General features: G+C 49.7%; 1 protein-coding gene across 6 annotated transcripts in view; it reads left to right on the top strand.

Annotated features, from left to right (window-relative positions):
* GPR108 (G protein-coupled receptor 108) overlaps positions 1 to 15,310 on the top strand; it is a 113,510-nt gene that overhangs the window by 42,749 nt on the left and 55,451 nt on the right. The gene's annotated exons all lie outside the window — the stretch shown is intronic.

The raw sequence follows: 15,310 nt of genomic DNA, 5'->3' as shown, positions 1-15,310 counted from the left end.
GCTCTCTCTTCCAGGGAGCTTGGTGTTTATTTTTCTTTCTCTGACTTCAAAGTGAGATAATTTATGTGACCATTCTGCTGAGTACCCATTTAAGATGAGAAGGGATATTCTTTTGTTATTCTAGCACACAACAAAATAAAAAGAACTGTTCAGATGTTTCAGAATATGTCAGAATTATTACACATGAAGCACATTTTTTTGTAATTCTCAAGTGTGGTGAAAACAAATTTGTAAATACGTTCAAAACACATCAATACACTAGGTGATGGCAAATGCACACATTATTATTTCTGTGCAGTAAAACCATATTTCGGTGCAAATGTAATGGTCATGTCAATTGAGATGTGTTTTTGTAATGGCAGTGTGCTACCACACCATGCATGCTCCAAACAATGCCACTCCACGTTATGCCCTTCCAGTCTATGCTACTTCACTCCATTCTGCGAGACTCCACTCAATGACATGCCACTCCACTCTTAAGACACTGCGACACACCACGCCACTCGACTCTATGCCACTCCAATCTACACCACACCACATGCCACTCCACATGCCACTCTACTGTATGCCCCTCCACACCACACTGCCTATCCCACCCCACCCCACTCTACCCTACTGCACTCCACTCCAATCTATCCCACTCCACCCTATTATACCCCAGCCTATCTCACCCATTCCACTTCGCTACAATCTCCCCCAATCTACTCCACTCCAATTTACCCCACTCCACTCAGTTTATCCCACTCCAGTTTACTCCATTCCACCCCACCACAATCTACTCACCCTACTCCACCCCATTTCAATCTACCCCACTTCAACCCAAGCTATCCTACCTCAATTCAAGCTATCCTACTCCAACCCAGTCTACCCCAATCCACTCTACTACAGTCCAATCTATCATACTCCACTAAAAACTTCCTCACTCCAATCTACCCCACTTGACTCTACCCCACTCTACGCCACTACACTGTAATCTGTCCCACTCCACGCCAGACTACTCAAGTCCATTCCAACCCAGTCAACCCCATCCCACGTCACCCCAATCTACTGCACTCCACTCAAATCAACCCCACTCTGCTCCTATCCACCCTAGTCCACTCCACTCTGCCCCAATCCACCCAATTTCAGTATACTCCAATCCAACCAACTTCACTCTATCCGAATCCACTCCAGTCTACTCCACTCCAATCTACCAGAGTCCATTTTACCCCATTTCTTTCCAGCTTACTCCACTCCAAAGTCCACTGCAATCTATCCAACTCCTCTCCACTTTATTCTACCCCACTACAATCTACCCCAGCCAGTTTACCACACGCCGTTCCAATTTACCCTACTCCACTCCAAACTCCACTGCAATCTATCCAACTCCTCTCCATTCTTTTCAACCCCACTCCACCCCAATCTAACCCACTCCAATCTAGACCACTCTAGTCTACCCCACTCTAATATACCCCACCTCACTCCAGTCTACCACGCCCACTCACATCTATCCAACTCCACTACAGCCTAACCCACTTCACCCCAATCCACCTCATTCCAATCTACCCCTCCACCCCAATATACCCTACTCCAATCTACCCCTCCCTAATCAACCCCATCTAATTCACGCCAGTCTACCCCACTTCACCCCGCAGCATTCTACCCCACCCACTCTACACCACTCCAGTCCACCCCACTCTACTCCAGTCCACCCCACTCTACTCCAATCTACCCCACTCCAAAGTACCCCACTCCAATCATCCCATTCTATCCTGCTCCAGGCTACCCACTCCAGTCCAATTTACTCTATTCTAATCCACCCAACTCCACGTCACTGTTATTTATCATATGCCACTGAGATCTACCCACTCCAGTCCAATCTAACCCACTCCACCCCAGTCAACCCCACTCCAGTCTACCCAACCCTTTCCAAACTACCCAACCCCATTTTACCCTATCCAATCCGCCCCTCTTCAATCTACCCCAATTTACTTTACTCCAATCTACCCCACTCCACTTTACCCCATTCCAAACTACCCCACTCCTCTTACTGTAATCTTCCCTACTCTACTCAGATCTACCCCAGCATAATCAACTCCATCTCTCTCACTCTAATCAATCCCACTTCACTGCATTCTACTCCTTTCCATTCCAATGTACCCCCTCCACTCCAATCTGCCCTACTCTTCTCCAATCTACTCCTCTGCATTCTACCCCACCCCTCTCCAATCTACCTCACTGCAATCTACCCCACTCTACTCCAGTCTATCCACTCTTCCCCAGTCCACTCTCCCCCACCCCACTCTGCTCCAATCTACCCCCTCTGCTCCACTCCACCCTACTTTACCCCACTTCACTCCAATCTACCCCACTCCTATCTAGTCTACCCACTCCACTCCAATGTACCCATCTCTATCTCAGTCTACTCCACTCCCCTACTCCATTGTACCCTAATCTACCTCAGTCCACCCCAACTCCCCAATCTATCCCACCCGACCCCAATCTACCCTACTTAGTCTACACCACTCATCCCTCTTAAATCTGCCCCACTCCAATCCACCCCACTCCATTCCAATCTACCCCAATTTAATCCACCCAATTTACCCCACCACAATGCACTCTTTCCCAGTCTATCTCGACTCTGCTCCAATCTATCCAGCTCCACTCCACTGTACCCCACTCCAATCTAACCACTTCAATCCACCCAATCTACCCCACCCCAGTATATCACACTCCATTCTACTCTACCCAGTCTAACCCACTTCACTCCATACTACCCATGCCACTCAAATCTACCATACTCCAGTCCAATCTAACCCACTTCACCCAGATCCACCCCACTCCACCTCACTCCAATCTACCTTACCACACTCCACCCTAAACCTACTCTAATCTACCCCTATCCAGCCTGCCCACTCCAATTTACTCTAATCCACGCCACTCCAATCTACCTCATCCCAGACTACCCCACACCACTCTATCCAGCTTCACTCCAACCTACTCCACTCCAGTCTACCGCAGTCTACCCCACTCCTATCTATTTCACTCCAGTCAATCCCACTTCACTCTGGTGTGTCCCACTTCACTCCAGTCTATCCCACTCCTCTCCAGTCTGTCCCACTCCACCCCAGTCTATCCCACTCCACTCTACCCCACCCCACTCTACTCTACCCCACCCCACTCCAGTCTACCTCAGTCATGTCTACTCAAAGCCAGTCTGTCCCAATCTCATCTACTCCAATCCACTGCACTCCACTCTTCCCAATATATCCCACTCCATTCTACCCCACTCCACGCTAATCTACCCCGATCTACTCCACTCCAGTCTACCCCACTCCACCCAGTCTACTCCAATTCAGTCTACCCCACTCCAGTCTACCCCAATCCACCCCACTTCAATCTACCCAACTCTACCCCCTGCACTCTTCACCAGTGTACTCCACTCCACACTAATCTAACCCACTCCACTCTACCCCCAACCTACCCTATTCCACCCAACCCCAGCCTACACCACCCCAGCAATTTTTAGCCATGCTGAACAGCAGCCACACTGGTGTACAACATGGCTAAAACACAGTAGCATACGCAAGACCTATAGGCTTTGCCAGTGCTCGTTTTTTTCTGGTAGACACTCTAGCTGCAGATTCCTTACCTTTGAATTTCCCAGGTGTCAGGCTGGATCTGTAAACTTTTGCTTGAGCAATACCCTGCACATGCCTTCGGGTGGCTCTGTTCGGTTCTGCATGGCGTCGTTGGCACCGAATGCGACATCGAGGTCACCTATATAGGCGCCACCCAGGCTCGCGGACGTCAGTTCTTTTCTTTCCGTGCCAGTTAGTGCAGATCTGGAGAGAGCTACTCCTCTCTCGTTTTTTGATAGGCTTTTTTCGATGTTTTGTTGAAGTTTTTTGTGTAAGTGTGTCAAGATGACTTCTAGGAAGGTAGGGTTTAGGCCGTGTGGCATCTGTCACAGCGCTGTCGGTTACAGACCCACACCTATTCTACCTATGGTGTCTCGAGCAAGACCACAACTCCAAATTGTGCTCGGACTGCTGGGCCATGGCGCAGAAGGCTTTGAGGGAGCGGTCCCTAAAGCTGCTTGCGACCCGGCAGTCGATGCCATCCGGCGTGACTCATAGGAGATCATGGTCCCGGTTGAGGAGAAGGGAGTGAGTCTGTTCCAGGAGCCCCCAGACCTCTTCTTCCCATTTGAGGTCCTCGGGACACTCCGGAAAGAGGCATAAGAAGAAGTCTAAACAGACTTCAACTTTGCCATGTCCAATGACTGACACGACGACTTCCGAACATCAGCGTTCCGGGCACGGTTCTGCGGAATCAATGCCAGGTCTGACTCTGCAACTCCCTCCATTTCTGGGTGCCAGCCCCATACTGATTCCGTACTATCCAGAGCTGGAACGGCATCACACAACACCAATTCCTTGAGCCAATGCGCCTGCAGGTGCCAGATCATTGCTAAGTCTTATTTTCAGCAGCCAGGCATGGAAGAAAAGTGTGGGGGCGGGGGTCACTGGACTCTTTGGAACACCAGTTTGAAAGGTTTCTGGATTACTATGAGGATATAGGAAAGGCCAGTGAACTGGACACCTCTCCAGATACTGGTTTGCTCTCTCCCCCCACTGTGGCTACAGCGGAGGGAGCTTCCCATGCAATAGTGGTGCATAGGGCAGCGGAGGTCCTTGACTTCGAACTACTGTTGGTGGCTGTCGAGATAAACATCTTGACTGAAATGCTTCAACCTGGGGCTTCCACTTCCAAACCACTTCTGCCTTTTAATGAGACACTTACTGACATCTTGTTGGGAACTTGGTCCAAGCCCAGCCAAGGGGCTCTTGTAAATAGGACGATTGCCCACCGCCATCACCCTGCCCCAGGCAACCCTAGTTTCCTCAGCCAACAATCCACCCCTGAGAGCTCGGTAGTCCAAGCCACAACTTCCTATGGTGCGTTCCCTTTCGCTCCCCCGGACAGGGAATCCAAGAGGCTGGACCTGCTTGGGAAAAATATGTTTTCTTCCACCAGCCTGGCATTGAGGTCAGTTAAAATCTCATGCTTATTGGGCTGTTTCTCGCACACCTTATGGGATACGGTTGCGTATTTGCTGCCACAAGTCCCAGATGAAGCCCAGGCCATCATCTCCCAAACGGTAAAATATGTGAGAAAGAGACGCAGCGAAGTTCACCATTCGGTATGGCCTGGATAAGATTGACTCGCTGGTGACCTTACGGCGTCATGCCTGGCTGAGAACATCTGGCTTTTTGGGGATATCCAGGCAAACCTTATGGACATGCCCTTCGACAGGACTTGCTTGTTTGGCGAGAAGGCAGACTTGGCGCTAGGGTGTTTTAAGGACTCTTGGGCTACAGCCATGTCCTTGGGCCTCTCTGCGACCCCTCATCCACCGTCTGCCTTCTGCCCCTTTCGTGGCCATGGAAGGGGTGTACCATTGAGCCAGTCCTGTGCCAGCCACCGTCCCGCACAAGCTCCCAAAGCTATGCAAGGATGTGGGTGCAGTGTTTTCAAACCTAGAGAGTTTGGAAGCCAGAAGCCATTTGCCACCCAGCCCCCAGCAGCTACAGCCTCAAAACCCTCCTAATTTGGTTCTGCAGGACCATGCTTGACCAGTTGGAGGAAGAATTTAACATAATCTCATTCACTAGTAGTCCATTCCATCGGACGCTTGGGTACTGCAGATAATTCGAAAGGGCTTTCCTTCCACAGTATCGGCAAACATTTGAACAACTGGCAGAGGATCATTTGTCTCTGCTCGAAAGGGAAGTTACATCTCTCTTGGCCAAGATAACCATACAAACGGCCCCAATATCAAAAGTAGGCAGTGGTTGTTATTCCTGCTTGTAGGAGGCTGGCCGAGTGTGTGGTGGCACCTGTGATGTTACACCTTATACTGGGTCCAGGCAACCCTTATTAGATAGTGCTACACTGCCTATGTAGCCAGGGCTCTGTAGTGGTAGCAGTGGTGAATAGCCAACACTTATCTAGGAGGAGTTGAAGTACTTGCAGTACCACTGTAGTCACACAGTAATTTATCACACAAGAAAGGAACCGCACAGTGTTGCAAAAATAAAAGTACTTTATTACAGGAAGACCAAACTAGATTACTATAGGCAAACTCCCTCTGGCGGTAAGTACACACAAAATATACACAGGTAAGTATTAGGAAATAACACAAAATAGCAAGGGCCATATAGGGGGGCCAAACCAAATACTAAAAAAGTGGAACTCGAGAATGGGTCCCCCACCAGAGGATATGGAATAGTTAGCCAAGTGCTGGGAGAGAGTTGAACCCCAAGAGGTATCTAAAGACCCCCAGCGACTAGCAGAGCAGAGGTAAGTTACCTGGTTGTTCCATAGGCTAACATGGGGACTCGTAAATGGAATATTGCAAGAACAGACCCAGACCAGTGGAACTCAACGGTGGATTTTGGATAAAGAGGACCTGCAAAAGAAGGATACAGAATTCAGTCCATGCAGGATTGTCCAGGTAAGGCAGGAATCAATGCCACCCTTCTGTGGGTGACGATCCAGGTCGACGGTGGTGGATGAAGTCCAGCTGCAAAGTTCAAGAGCTGCAGAGGAGTCCCTAAAGTCACCTTGGAGCTGATTGCAGACGGGTCAGTGGCCAGGAGGACCACCAACAAGCACAAGCAAATGCAACTGGAGCTGTTGGAGATTTGCAGAGCAGAAGAGGACCAGCAAGGTCCTGGGGACTCGACCTTAGGAGGGGGAGTCTGGGCTGACCCTGAAAAGAAAGGAGAGCTAGAAGAAGCAGTTGGAGCCCCCACAAGCAACCTACTGGCAGCAGGCACAGTAAGTTGCAGTGAGGCCCAGGCAGCACACCTGAAGAGGAGTCCAACGTTGCTGGAGCAGCAGGGGGGAGACTGTCCTTGCAAAGGTACAGGGCTGGGGGCTGGGGCTACTTGGAGCCTGAAGATCCCTCGAAGCAGGAGTCAACAAGCCTTGGGTGCTGCAAACGTCACAGTGCACAGGGATTCTGTCTTGAAGGAAGTGGCAAGGACTCACCGTCTCCCAAGTTAGACAGAAGGTAGAGAGGACCCAGAGGACCCCTCAGAACCCCCACCTGTGTTGGAGATTCTTCACAGGTCCAGAAGACAGCAGATCCCAGCAGCCGGACGTCGTTGCCTTAGGTGCCTTCAGATGCAAAGCAGTGACTCCTTCACTCCAAGGGAGATTCCTTCTTGCTTCATTGGTGCAGCTGAAGTTTTGCCAACCCCAGAGGATGCACACCCGTGGAAATGTTGCAAGTCGCTGACAGGAGCTGTGAAAACAATGTTGCAAGGAGAAGTCGTTGAGGTGTTGTAGTCTTGTTCGGTTCCTATGAAGTCCAGCAACGGTTCTGGTGGGCAGGAGCAGAAGAGGTTGTTGCAGAGGAGTCCTGTGGAGTCCTACACACCGAATCTGGGGACCCACCCGTAAGGGAGTTCCTAAATAGCCCAAAATGGGGTTTGGTCACTTTGCAAGGTGACCACCTGTCAGAGGGGGTAACTTACATCATCGGCCTACCCTGACCAGTCAGATGCTCCCAGGGGCCTCTGCCCATCTTGTTTTCAAGATGGCAGAATCAGGTGGCCGCCTGGAGGAGCTCTGGGCACCACCCCTGGGGTGGTGATGGACAGGCAAGTGATCACTCGCCTTTCCTTTGTGCAGTTTTTCACCAGGGCAGGGACCGGGGTCCCTGGACTGGTGCAAACCAGATTATGCAAGTAGGGCACCAAATCTGCCCTTCAAAGCAAACCAGTGGTGTGGTGGGCTACCCCTTCCCAGCCTTGTAACACCTATTTCCAAGGGAGAGGAGGATGCACCCATCTCCCACAGGAAATCCTTTGTTCTGCCTTCCCGTGCTTGAGCTGGTCAAGTAGCAGGAGGGAAGAATCCTGTCTAAGGGACTGTGGCAGCATGGGCTGCTCACAGACCCTGGAAGACTGGTAGGAGCAATACTGCAGGATCCTCTAAGGAGTCCACAGAGTGCATGGAACCATGCCACCAATACTGGCATCAGTATTGGGGTATGATTCCAACATGGTGGATACCAAACATGCCTAGTTTCGGAGTTACTATTATGTAGCTGGACCAAATGTAGTGACCTGCGGCCAGTACATAGCTAAAAAGGGCTTCCCCGCACTTACGAAGTTCAGGGAATCGGAACTGGATTTCGTAGGGACACCTCTGCTCTTACAGGGGTGCCCACACATACAGGGATCTGTACCCTGCCCTTAGGACTGGAAGGGCCTACCATAGGGGTTACTTACAGTGACGTGGTGTAGTGACCAGCCTTATACCTGTGGTGAAAGACTTACATGCACCTTTTCAGGCAGGCTGCAAATGGCAGGCCTGCAGACACAGTTTGCATGGGCTCCCATGGATGGCATAATACATGCTGCAACCCAAGGGGGACCCCTGGTGTACCAATGCCCTGGGTACCTAAGTACCACATACTAGGGACTTTCCGGGGTATACCAGTATGCCAATTGTAAGATGTAAGGAGTACCAAGACAACCAAATTTAGAGAAGAGAGCACAATCACTAGGGTCCTGGTTAGCAGGATCCCAGTAAAAACAGTTTAAGCACACTGTCAACAGGCAAAAAGTGGGGGTAACCATGCCAGAAGGAGGGACTTTCCAACACCGCTACTTTCTGATACCCAAAAAGAACAAGGGTCTTTGCCGTATTCTAGACCTACAGACAGTAAATCTCTCCCTCACAAAGGAGAAGTTCAAGATGCTCATGTTGGCTCAGGCCTTGTCTGCCCTAGACTTTGGAGATTGGTTTCGTAGTGCTGGACTTAGAGGATGCGTATTTTCATATTCCCATCCTACCTGTCCACAGGCGTTACCTGCAGTTCAAGGTAGGCCACGAGCACTTTCAGTTCACCTTGATGCCATTTGGCCTTACCAGTGCCCCTTAAGTGTTCACCAAGGTGATGTTGGTGGTCGTGGCTCATCTGCGCAGGTCAGGGTTTTTTGTCTTCCCGACCGCGACGACTGGCTGTTGAAGGCGAGCTCGCCCCAGGCTGTCGTCTCCCACCTCCAGACTTCAGCAAATTTTCAACATTCGCTATGGTTCACTATAAACATGCTGAAGCCACACCTGACTCTCAGATACTCTCTTTCATAGGAGCTGTTCTGGACACTGTGCCGTTTCGCGCTTATGTTCCTGAGCAGCGAGTCCAGGATATTCAGGCTATAATACCGATGTTTCGGCCTCTATCCTGGGGTTTGGTGACACGGAGTCTGAGGCAGCTGGGCCTCATGGCCTTCTGCTCATGCTGGTAAATCATGCCAGATGGCATATGTGGGCTTGGCAGTAGGACTCGAAGCTCCAGTGGGCACAGCATCAAGGAAATGACATGGTCTAGATCTCAGAGGGAACTGCAAAAGACCTGCAGTAGTGGATTATGAACCGTGATTGGGTTAAAGGGAGATTTCTCTCCCTTCCCCAACCAGACCTCACAGTAGTGACAGATGCACCTCTTCTGGTTTGGGGTGACCATCTGGGAGAGGTAGAGATCAGAGGACTCAAGTCTTGGGCGTAATCCAGGCGCCACATAAACCTGTTGGAATTCCTGGTGATCTGACTAGCATTGAAGACATTTCTTCCCCATGTTAAGGGGAAGTTAGAGCAGGTGTTCAGGGACAACACTATTGCCATACGGTACTGGAACAAGCAGGGTGGGGTTGGGTCGTGGACCCTTTTGCAAGAGGCTGTGTGTTTCTGGACAAGGCTGGTACAGCAGGGCATAACCCTGGTGGTTCAACAACTGGCAGGTTCTCTGAACACCAGGGTGGACAAGCTCAGCCGTCGATACCTAGTGGATCACGAGTGGTGGCTCCTGTGGGAGGTGGCCCAATGACTCCTTTAGTAGTGGTGAGAGCTTTGATTAGATCTGTACGCCTCCGAAGAGAATGCACAATGTCAGCAGCATTGCGCGTTGGTGTTTCCAAAGGGGCAATCGCTCGTCGGCGCTTTTCGTCACGAGTGACGCTCAGGCCTGCTGTACGCCTTTCCGCTCATGCCACTCAGATCAAGAACATCCGGGTCCAAGTAATCCTTGTGGCTCAGGCATGGGCAAGGAGAGCCTGTTGTCCTGAGCTTCTGAAGATGAGCATTGATCCTCCGATCAGGCTGCCCCTTTCGGAGAATCTTCTGACACAGCAGCAGGGAGGATTCTCAATACATACTTGTCAACTCTGCGCCTTCATGCGTGGAGATAGAGCAGTGACAGTTGATAGCTTTTGACCTTACTCCCGGAATCTCTAATGTTATTTTAGCATCCAGGCGTTCCTTCACAAAAACTGTATGCACCTGCTTTTGGCACAGATTTATAAAATATTGTACAGAGTAGTCTTTAAATCCTCTTTCTGCTTCTCTCTGATGTTTTTCTTTTCATTCTGTCTCTTGCCCAGCAGGGTTCTGCTCTGGGCACTTTTAAGGGCTATCTGTCTGCTTTATCCGCTTTTCTGCAGCTGCCTGACCAACCCTCATTTTTTAAGTCCCCTATTGTAAATAGGTTGTTTCCAGAAGGGCCTTTACATATTGTTCCCCCTTTCACCCTTTATCATGCCTCAGTGGGACCTGAACCTAGTTCTCACGTACCTCATGTGAGGTCCTTTCAAGCTGCTACACAATTGTCCCCTGTGGCTGCTCACAATCAAGACAGCCTTCCTAGTGGCAATAACATCTGTCTGGAGGATGAGTGAGCTGCATGCCTTGTCATCCAAGCCTCCATATCTCAAAGTGTTTCCTGACACAGTGGTGCTTCACACCTGTGCTTCTTTCCTCCCAAAGGTGGTGACACCATTTAATTTGGGACAGACTGTCATCCTGCCCACCTTCTTAGCCCCCGCATCCTTCTAAGACGAGGAGCGTCTCCACCGACTGGACCCAAATATAGTGTTGTTGTTCTACCTTCTACCTTGATCGCACAAAAGAGTTCTGGGTTTACGACCAACTCTTTGTGGGATATGTGGGAACAAAGAAAAGTTGGGCAGTACAGAAACAAACCATTTCACGCTGGTTCATTCTCTGTATAAAAATCTGTTAGGCTCTGGTTAAGTAGCAGCCTCCTGAGGGCTTACAAACCCATTCCACCAGAGGAAAAGCTGCAACCACGGCTTTAGCTCATGGAGTCCCAGTCCTGGACATCTGTCAGGCAGCAATATGGGCATCCTGCACATGCTTGTCAAACACTACTGCCTGGACAATCAGGTCTGCAGGGATGGGCATTTTGCCTATTCGGTCCTGCAGGAATTCTAGTTCAGTCCACCACCAGGAGGATATGGCTTGGGTATTTTTGCAAAGGTAAGGAATCTGCAGCTAAAAGTCTCTATCAGATGAACAAGTTACTTACCTTCGGTAACGCATTATCTGTTAGAGATTATATCTAGCTGCAGATTCCTTACAGCCACCCATGCCTCCCTGTAAACTCATTTGCTCATGTGTGATCCCTTTTCAGGTCTCTAGATTTGACACACAATTGTCAGTATGCTTCATGGCATTGTGCTCCTGGTGTGGAAAGTTGTGAAGAAAGTAACTGATGTCTGCGCACCTGGGGGGCACCTATGTAGGTGACCGCGACATCACATTCAGCACCAAAAATGCCGACGATGCTACACAGGACCGAACGGAGCCACCCAACAGCGCACGCAGGGGTAATGCTCAAGCAAACGTTTCTGGATTCAGCCTGACGCGTGGGAAATTCAAAGGTAAAGAATCTGCAGCTAGATATAGGCCCTCATTACAACCCTGGCGGACGGGGGAGAAGTGGCGGTAATACCGCCAACAGACCGGCGGAAAAAAAAATTGAATTATGACCATGGCGGTTGCTGCCATGGTCATCCGCCACTTCTCCACTCCGACCGCCAGGGCTGTGACGACCGCTGGGCTGGAGACTTCGGTTTCCAGCCTGGTGGCCGTCACCAGACCACCGGCGGTATTAGGACCCAGCATACCGCCATGGATTTCGGGTGGTTTGGAACCGCCACGAAATCCATGGCGGTAGGCACTGTCAGTGCCAGGTAATTATTTCCCTGGCACTGATAGGGGTCTCCCCCACCCCAGAGTCCTCCCCCCACCCCCTGCCACCCCCAAAGGTGGCAGGACCCCCCTCCCCACCCCAACATCAAAATACACACACCCCCTCCCCACCATGCACATATACACACACCCCCTCCCCACCCCCAACATGCACATACACATACCCCCACACGCACACATACACTACAACACATACCCGCACACATACAAACAGACATGCACACAGACCGACCCGCACACACTTCCCATACACACAACACACCCCCCTCATGCATACACGCACTCACACACCTCCTCTACATACACACACACACACAACACCCCCACACCCCCCTAACGGACGATCGACTTACCTTGTCCGTTGATCCTCCGGGAGGGGACGGGATCCATGGGGTCTGCTCTGCCGCTAGCACCCGTCACAAGAACACCGCCACACTGAATCATGGGACGTGATTCGGTGGGCGGTGTTCTGATGACGGGCGGTGGAGGTGGAGCAACCTCCACTTCCCCGCCGACCGCCAGTATGGGTGCTGGCGGCTCTCCGTCCAAAAAAGGACGGAGGGCTGCCAGCAGTCATAATATGCCGCACGGAAAACCGCCTGCACTGGCGGTCTTCAGCACGGCGGTACCTCAGCAGTCTTTAAAAAAGACCACTGAGGTCGAAATGAGGGCCATAGTCTCTACCAGGTAATGCGTTACCGAAGGTAAGTAACTTGTTCATTAGGTCTCACCAAAGACGGCACATGAGCGGTCGCTTGCAAGATCTTTTGTTTTCTATACAGTGGGCTTAGAGTCTGCCCATTACTCACCTTTGTTTGGCTTCTTTGTCACTGTTATTTCGTTGCTTCGTATTCGGCTTCTGCTGTAGGCTTCCATCCTCTTTGCATGTTTGTCCTCCTGAAACATAACTACTTTACATGTGTCCTTCCACTGCTCTTTTTGTGGGGGGGTGTTATTTGTTTTTTAAACACTGTAGAAGAGTATGTTTTTTTCATCTGGCTCCCTCATGTACTTCTCCCCTGTCAGTGTTCCTCCCTTGTCAGCGTTGGCGTTGCCCCCACCTGCCGTTTTTCTGCTGTATATGTTAGCTCGGTCCCTACTGCTGCCTGTGTAGGTTTTGCCCCCTGCCTCGATCGCGGTGTCTGTGGTAGCTTTGTCCCTTCCCTCCCGCTAGGTTGGCTTTGCACCCTTCTTCCTTCATGCTGTTTGTGTTTGCTTTTCCCCTTCCTCCTTCCTGTTGTCTGTGCTGCCTTTGTGCAGCCTTGCCTGTGTCTGTGTTGCCTTTGCCCACTTCTTCTTCCCTCCTACCCATCCATGTTACCTCCCTGACCCTCCATGAAAAATCACGGTGACATGCACTGCTGGCCACGTCCTAGTGCTCATCCCTCCTCCATGTTACCTCCCCCTCCCTCCGTGTTGCCAACCCGACTGCTCGCCCTCCCGCAATAAAAAAAAAAGTAATTTGATATAGACATGAATGTGCTTCTAGAAAGCCATCCTTTGGTGTTCGCCAGATAGTTTGATAGCCAATATGTTTTTCTATTTTACCTCAAAAAGAACGTCATAAATCTTGTGGCATTGGCATGCGTTTTCTAAAGAATCATGCAGGAATTTCATACCTTCCATGTAAATAAAATTAACGGAAACACTTTTAAATGTAGTGAAAAGCAACCATTGAATTGAACTTTTGTTAATGGCTGTTCCGTTTCCCAACTAAGAAACTTAGCATTATTTTCTACCATTGTTCTCAATCTGTGCACATTGAGCTGAACAACATGGGAGCTAGTAGGAGTTCACTAAAAAGTGAGCGTTGAAGGGACCTTTAAAGAAATGTATGCGCACTCCATGATCATCTAGATGACAGCACAAAGCGACCATGGGCAGCATTACTGTTACTGCATTAATGCATCCTGCTGTCTTAAAGTCATGGCTTAATATACATCCCTCGCAGTACAGAACCAGACAACATAGGTGACACTAGGCTACAGGGCTATGAACAACTCTATACCATGTCTTTCCTGCTGACACAAACCTCAGATTAGACCAGTGTAAGAAATCTGATTATTATTTGGGATGGTGACTACCCACTTTGAGGAATAAATGCAACCCTTGTCAAGGTGAACCCTTAAAGTCACTAAATTAACCTGAGCTCAACCCACTGTTAGGTATGGCACAGAATAGATAGGTTTAACTTAGGGGGGGGGGTGTAAGGTGTTTATGCAGTGCTGAAACAGTAATACAATTAAAGTGCAAAATAATACAAATCCCACAAAAAATGAATATAATTTAATAATCAAAATGACACCCAAATGAGAACAATCCAATAAGGGGAACCAGCAATATGATTTTTTGAAGTTTTAGGTAGGAATAGTGCCAAGAAAAACAAAGTGCCATTGATAGTCAATGGTCACGGTAGACTGAGACCTAGGCACGATTTGACACTCGACTCCATGGAGTGCAGATCAGATACACCAACCAAGCTCATCCTGGCCAACAATTTTAACATCTGGATTCGTCCTGGATACAAGAGAGAGCAGATTAAGTCCTTCAGGGCTCTTCTCAGGTTGCAGACACAGGCTTAGTCTTCTTCTGATCTTCCTCTACCCTAGTCGTGTTCTGAATTGGGTGCCTTGAGATGCCACATTTATGACTGGCATAAGCCACTAGGTGGGAATGACTCCTGGGCATGCCCTAACCAATGGGATAAATGTTCCCAGTGCCAACCTACACATTTTGGGAATTTCCAAGGTGGCCAAAATCGTTGATCACACTAAATATGGCCCAAAAGCATGTGTGTGTGTGTCCTTTACTAATTACAGTGTCCTCCTACATCTAACACTAAATCCAGTTTGGGATAGCCACTGTACCCCATTAAACCCAGAGATAGAAGTCTTGTACTACAAAAGTAGGATTTTCCAGCAATCAGACTGTAGTTACTTAAGGATTGTTTGGGCATCCCGTTTCCCTTGCCTTCATCTGTGCCCCCATTGTAATATGTAAACCCAGCATACCTGTCTTGCGGGATTTGACACTGTTATGACATCAGGATGCTCACAGGACCCGCCCTGCATATACTGTGAGGTTTAGAAGAGTCATCTCTGGCAATTCAGTTCAGCCTATTTGCTCCTCGGATGCATTTCACATCTATTTTCATACCTATTCAAATGCTAATTACTGGCTGGCAGAAGTAAGAGAGCAAATGCCAGTTTAGCCTCCAGGAACTTCAGGGAGAGAAAAAGAT

The sequence above is a fragment of the Pleurodeles waltl genome, chromosome 4_2 (assembly GCF_031143425.1).
Source record: "Pleurodeles waltl isolate 20211129_DDA chromosome 4_2, aPleWal1.hap1.20221129, whole genome shotgun sequence".
NCBI classification, from domain to species: Eukaryota; Metazoa; Chordata; class Amphibia; order Caudata; family Salamandridae; genus Pleurodeles; species Pleurodeles waltl.
This window is presented reverse-complemented; position numbering and strand designations above follow the sequence as displayed.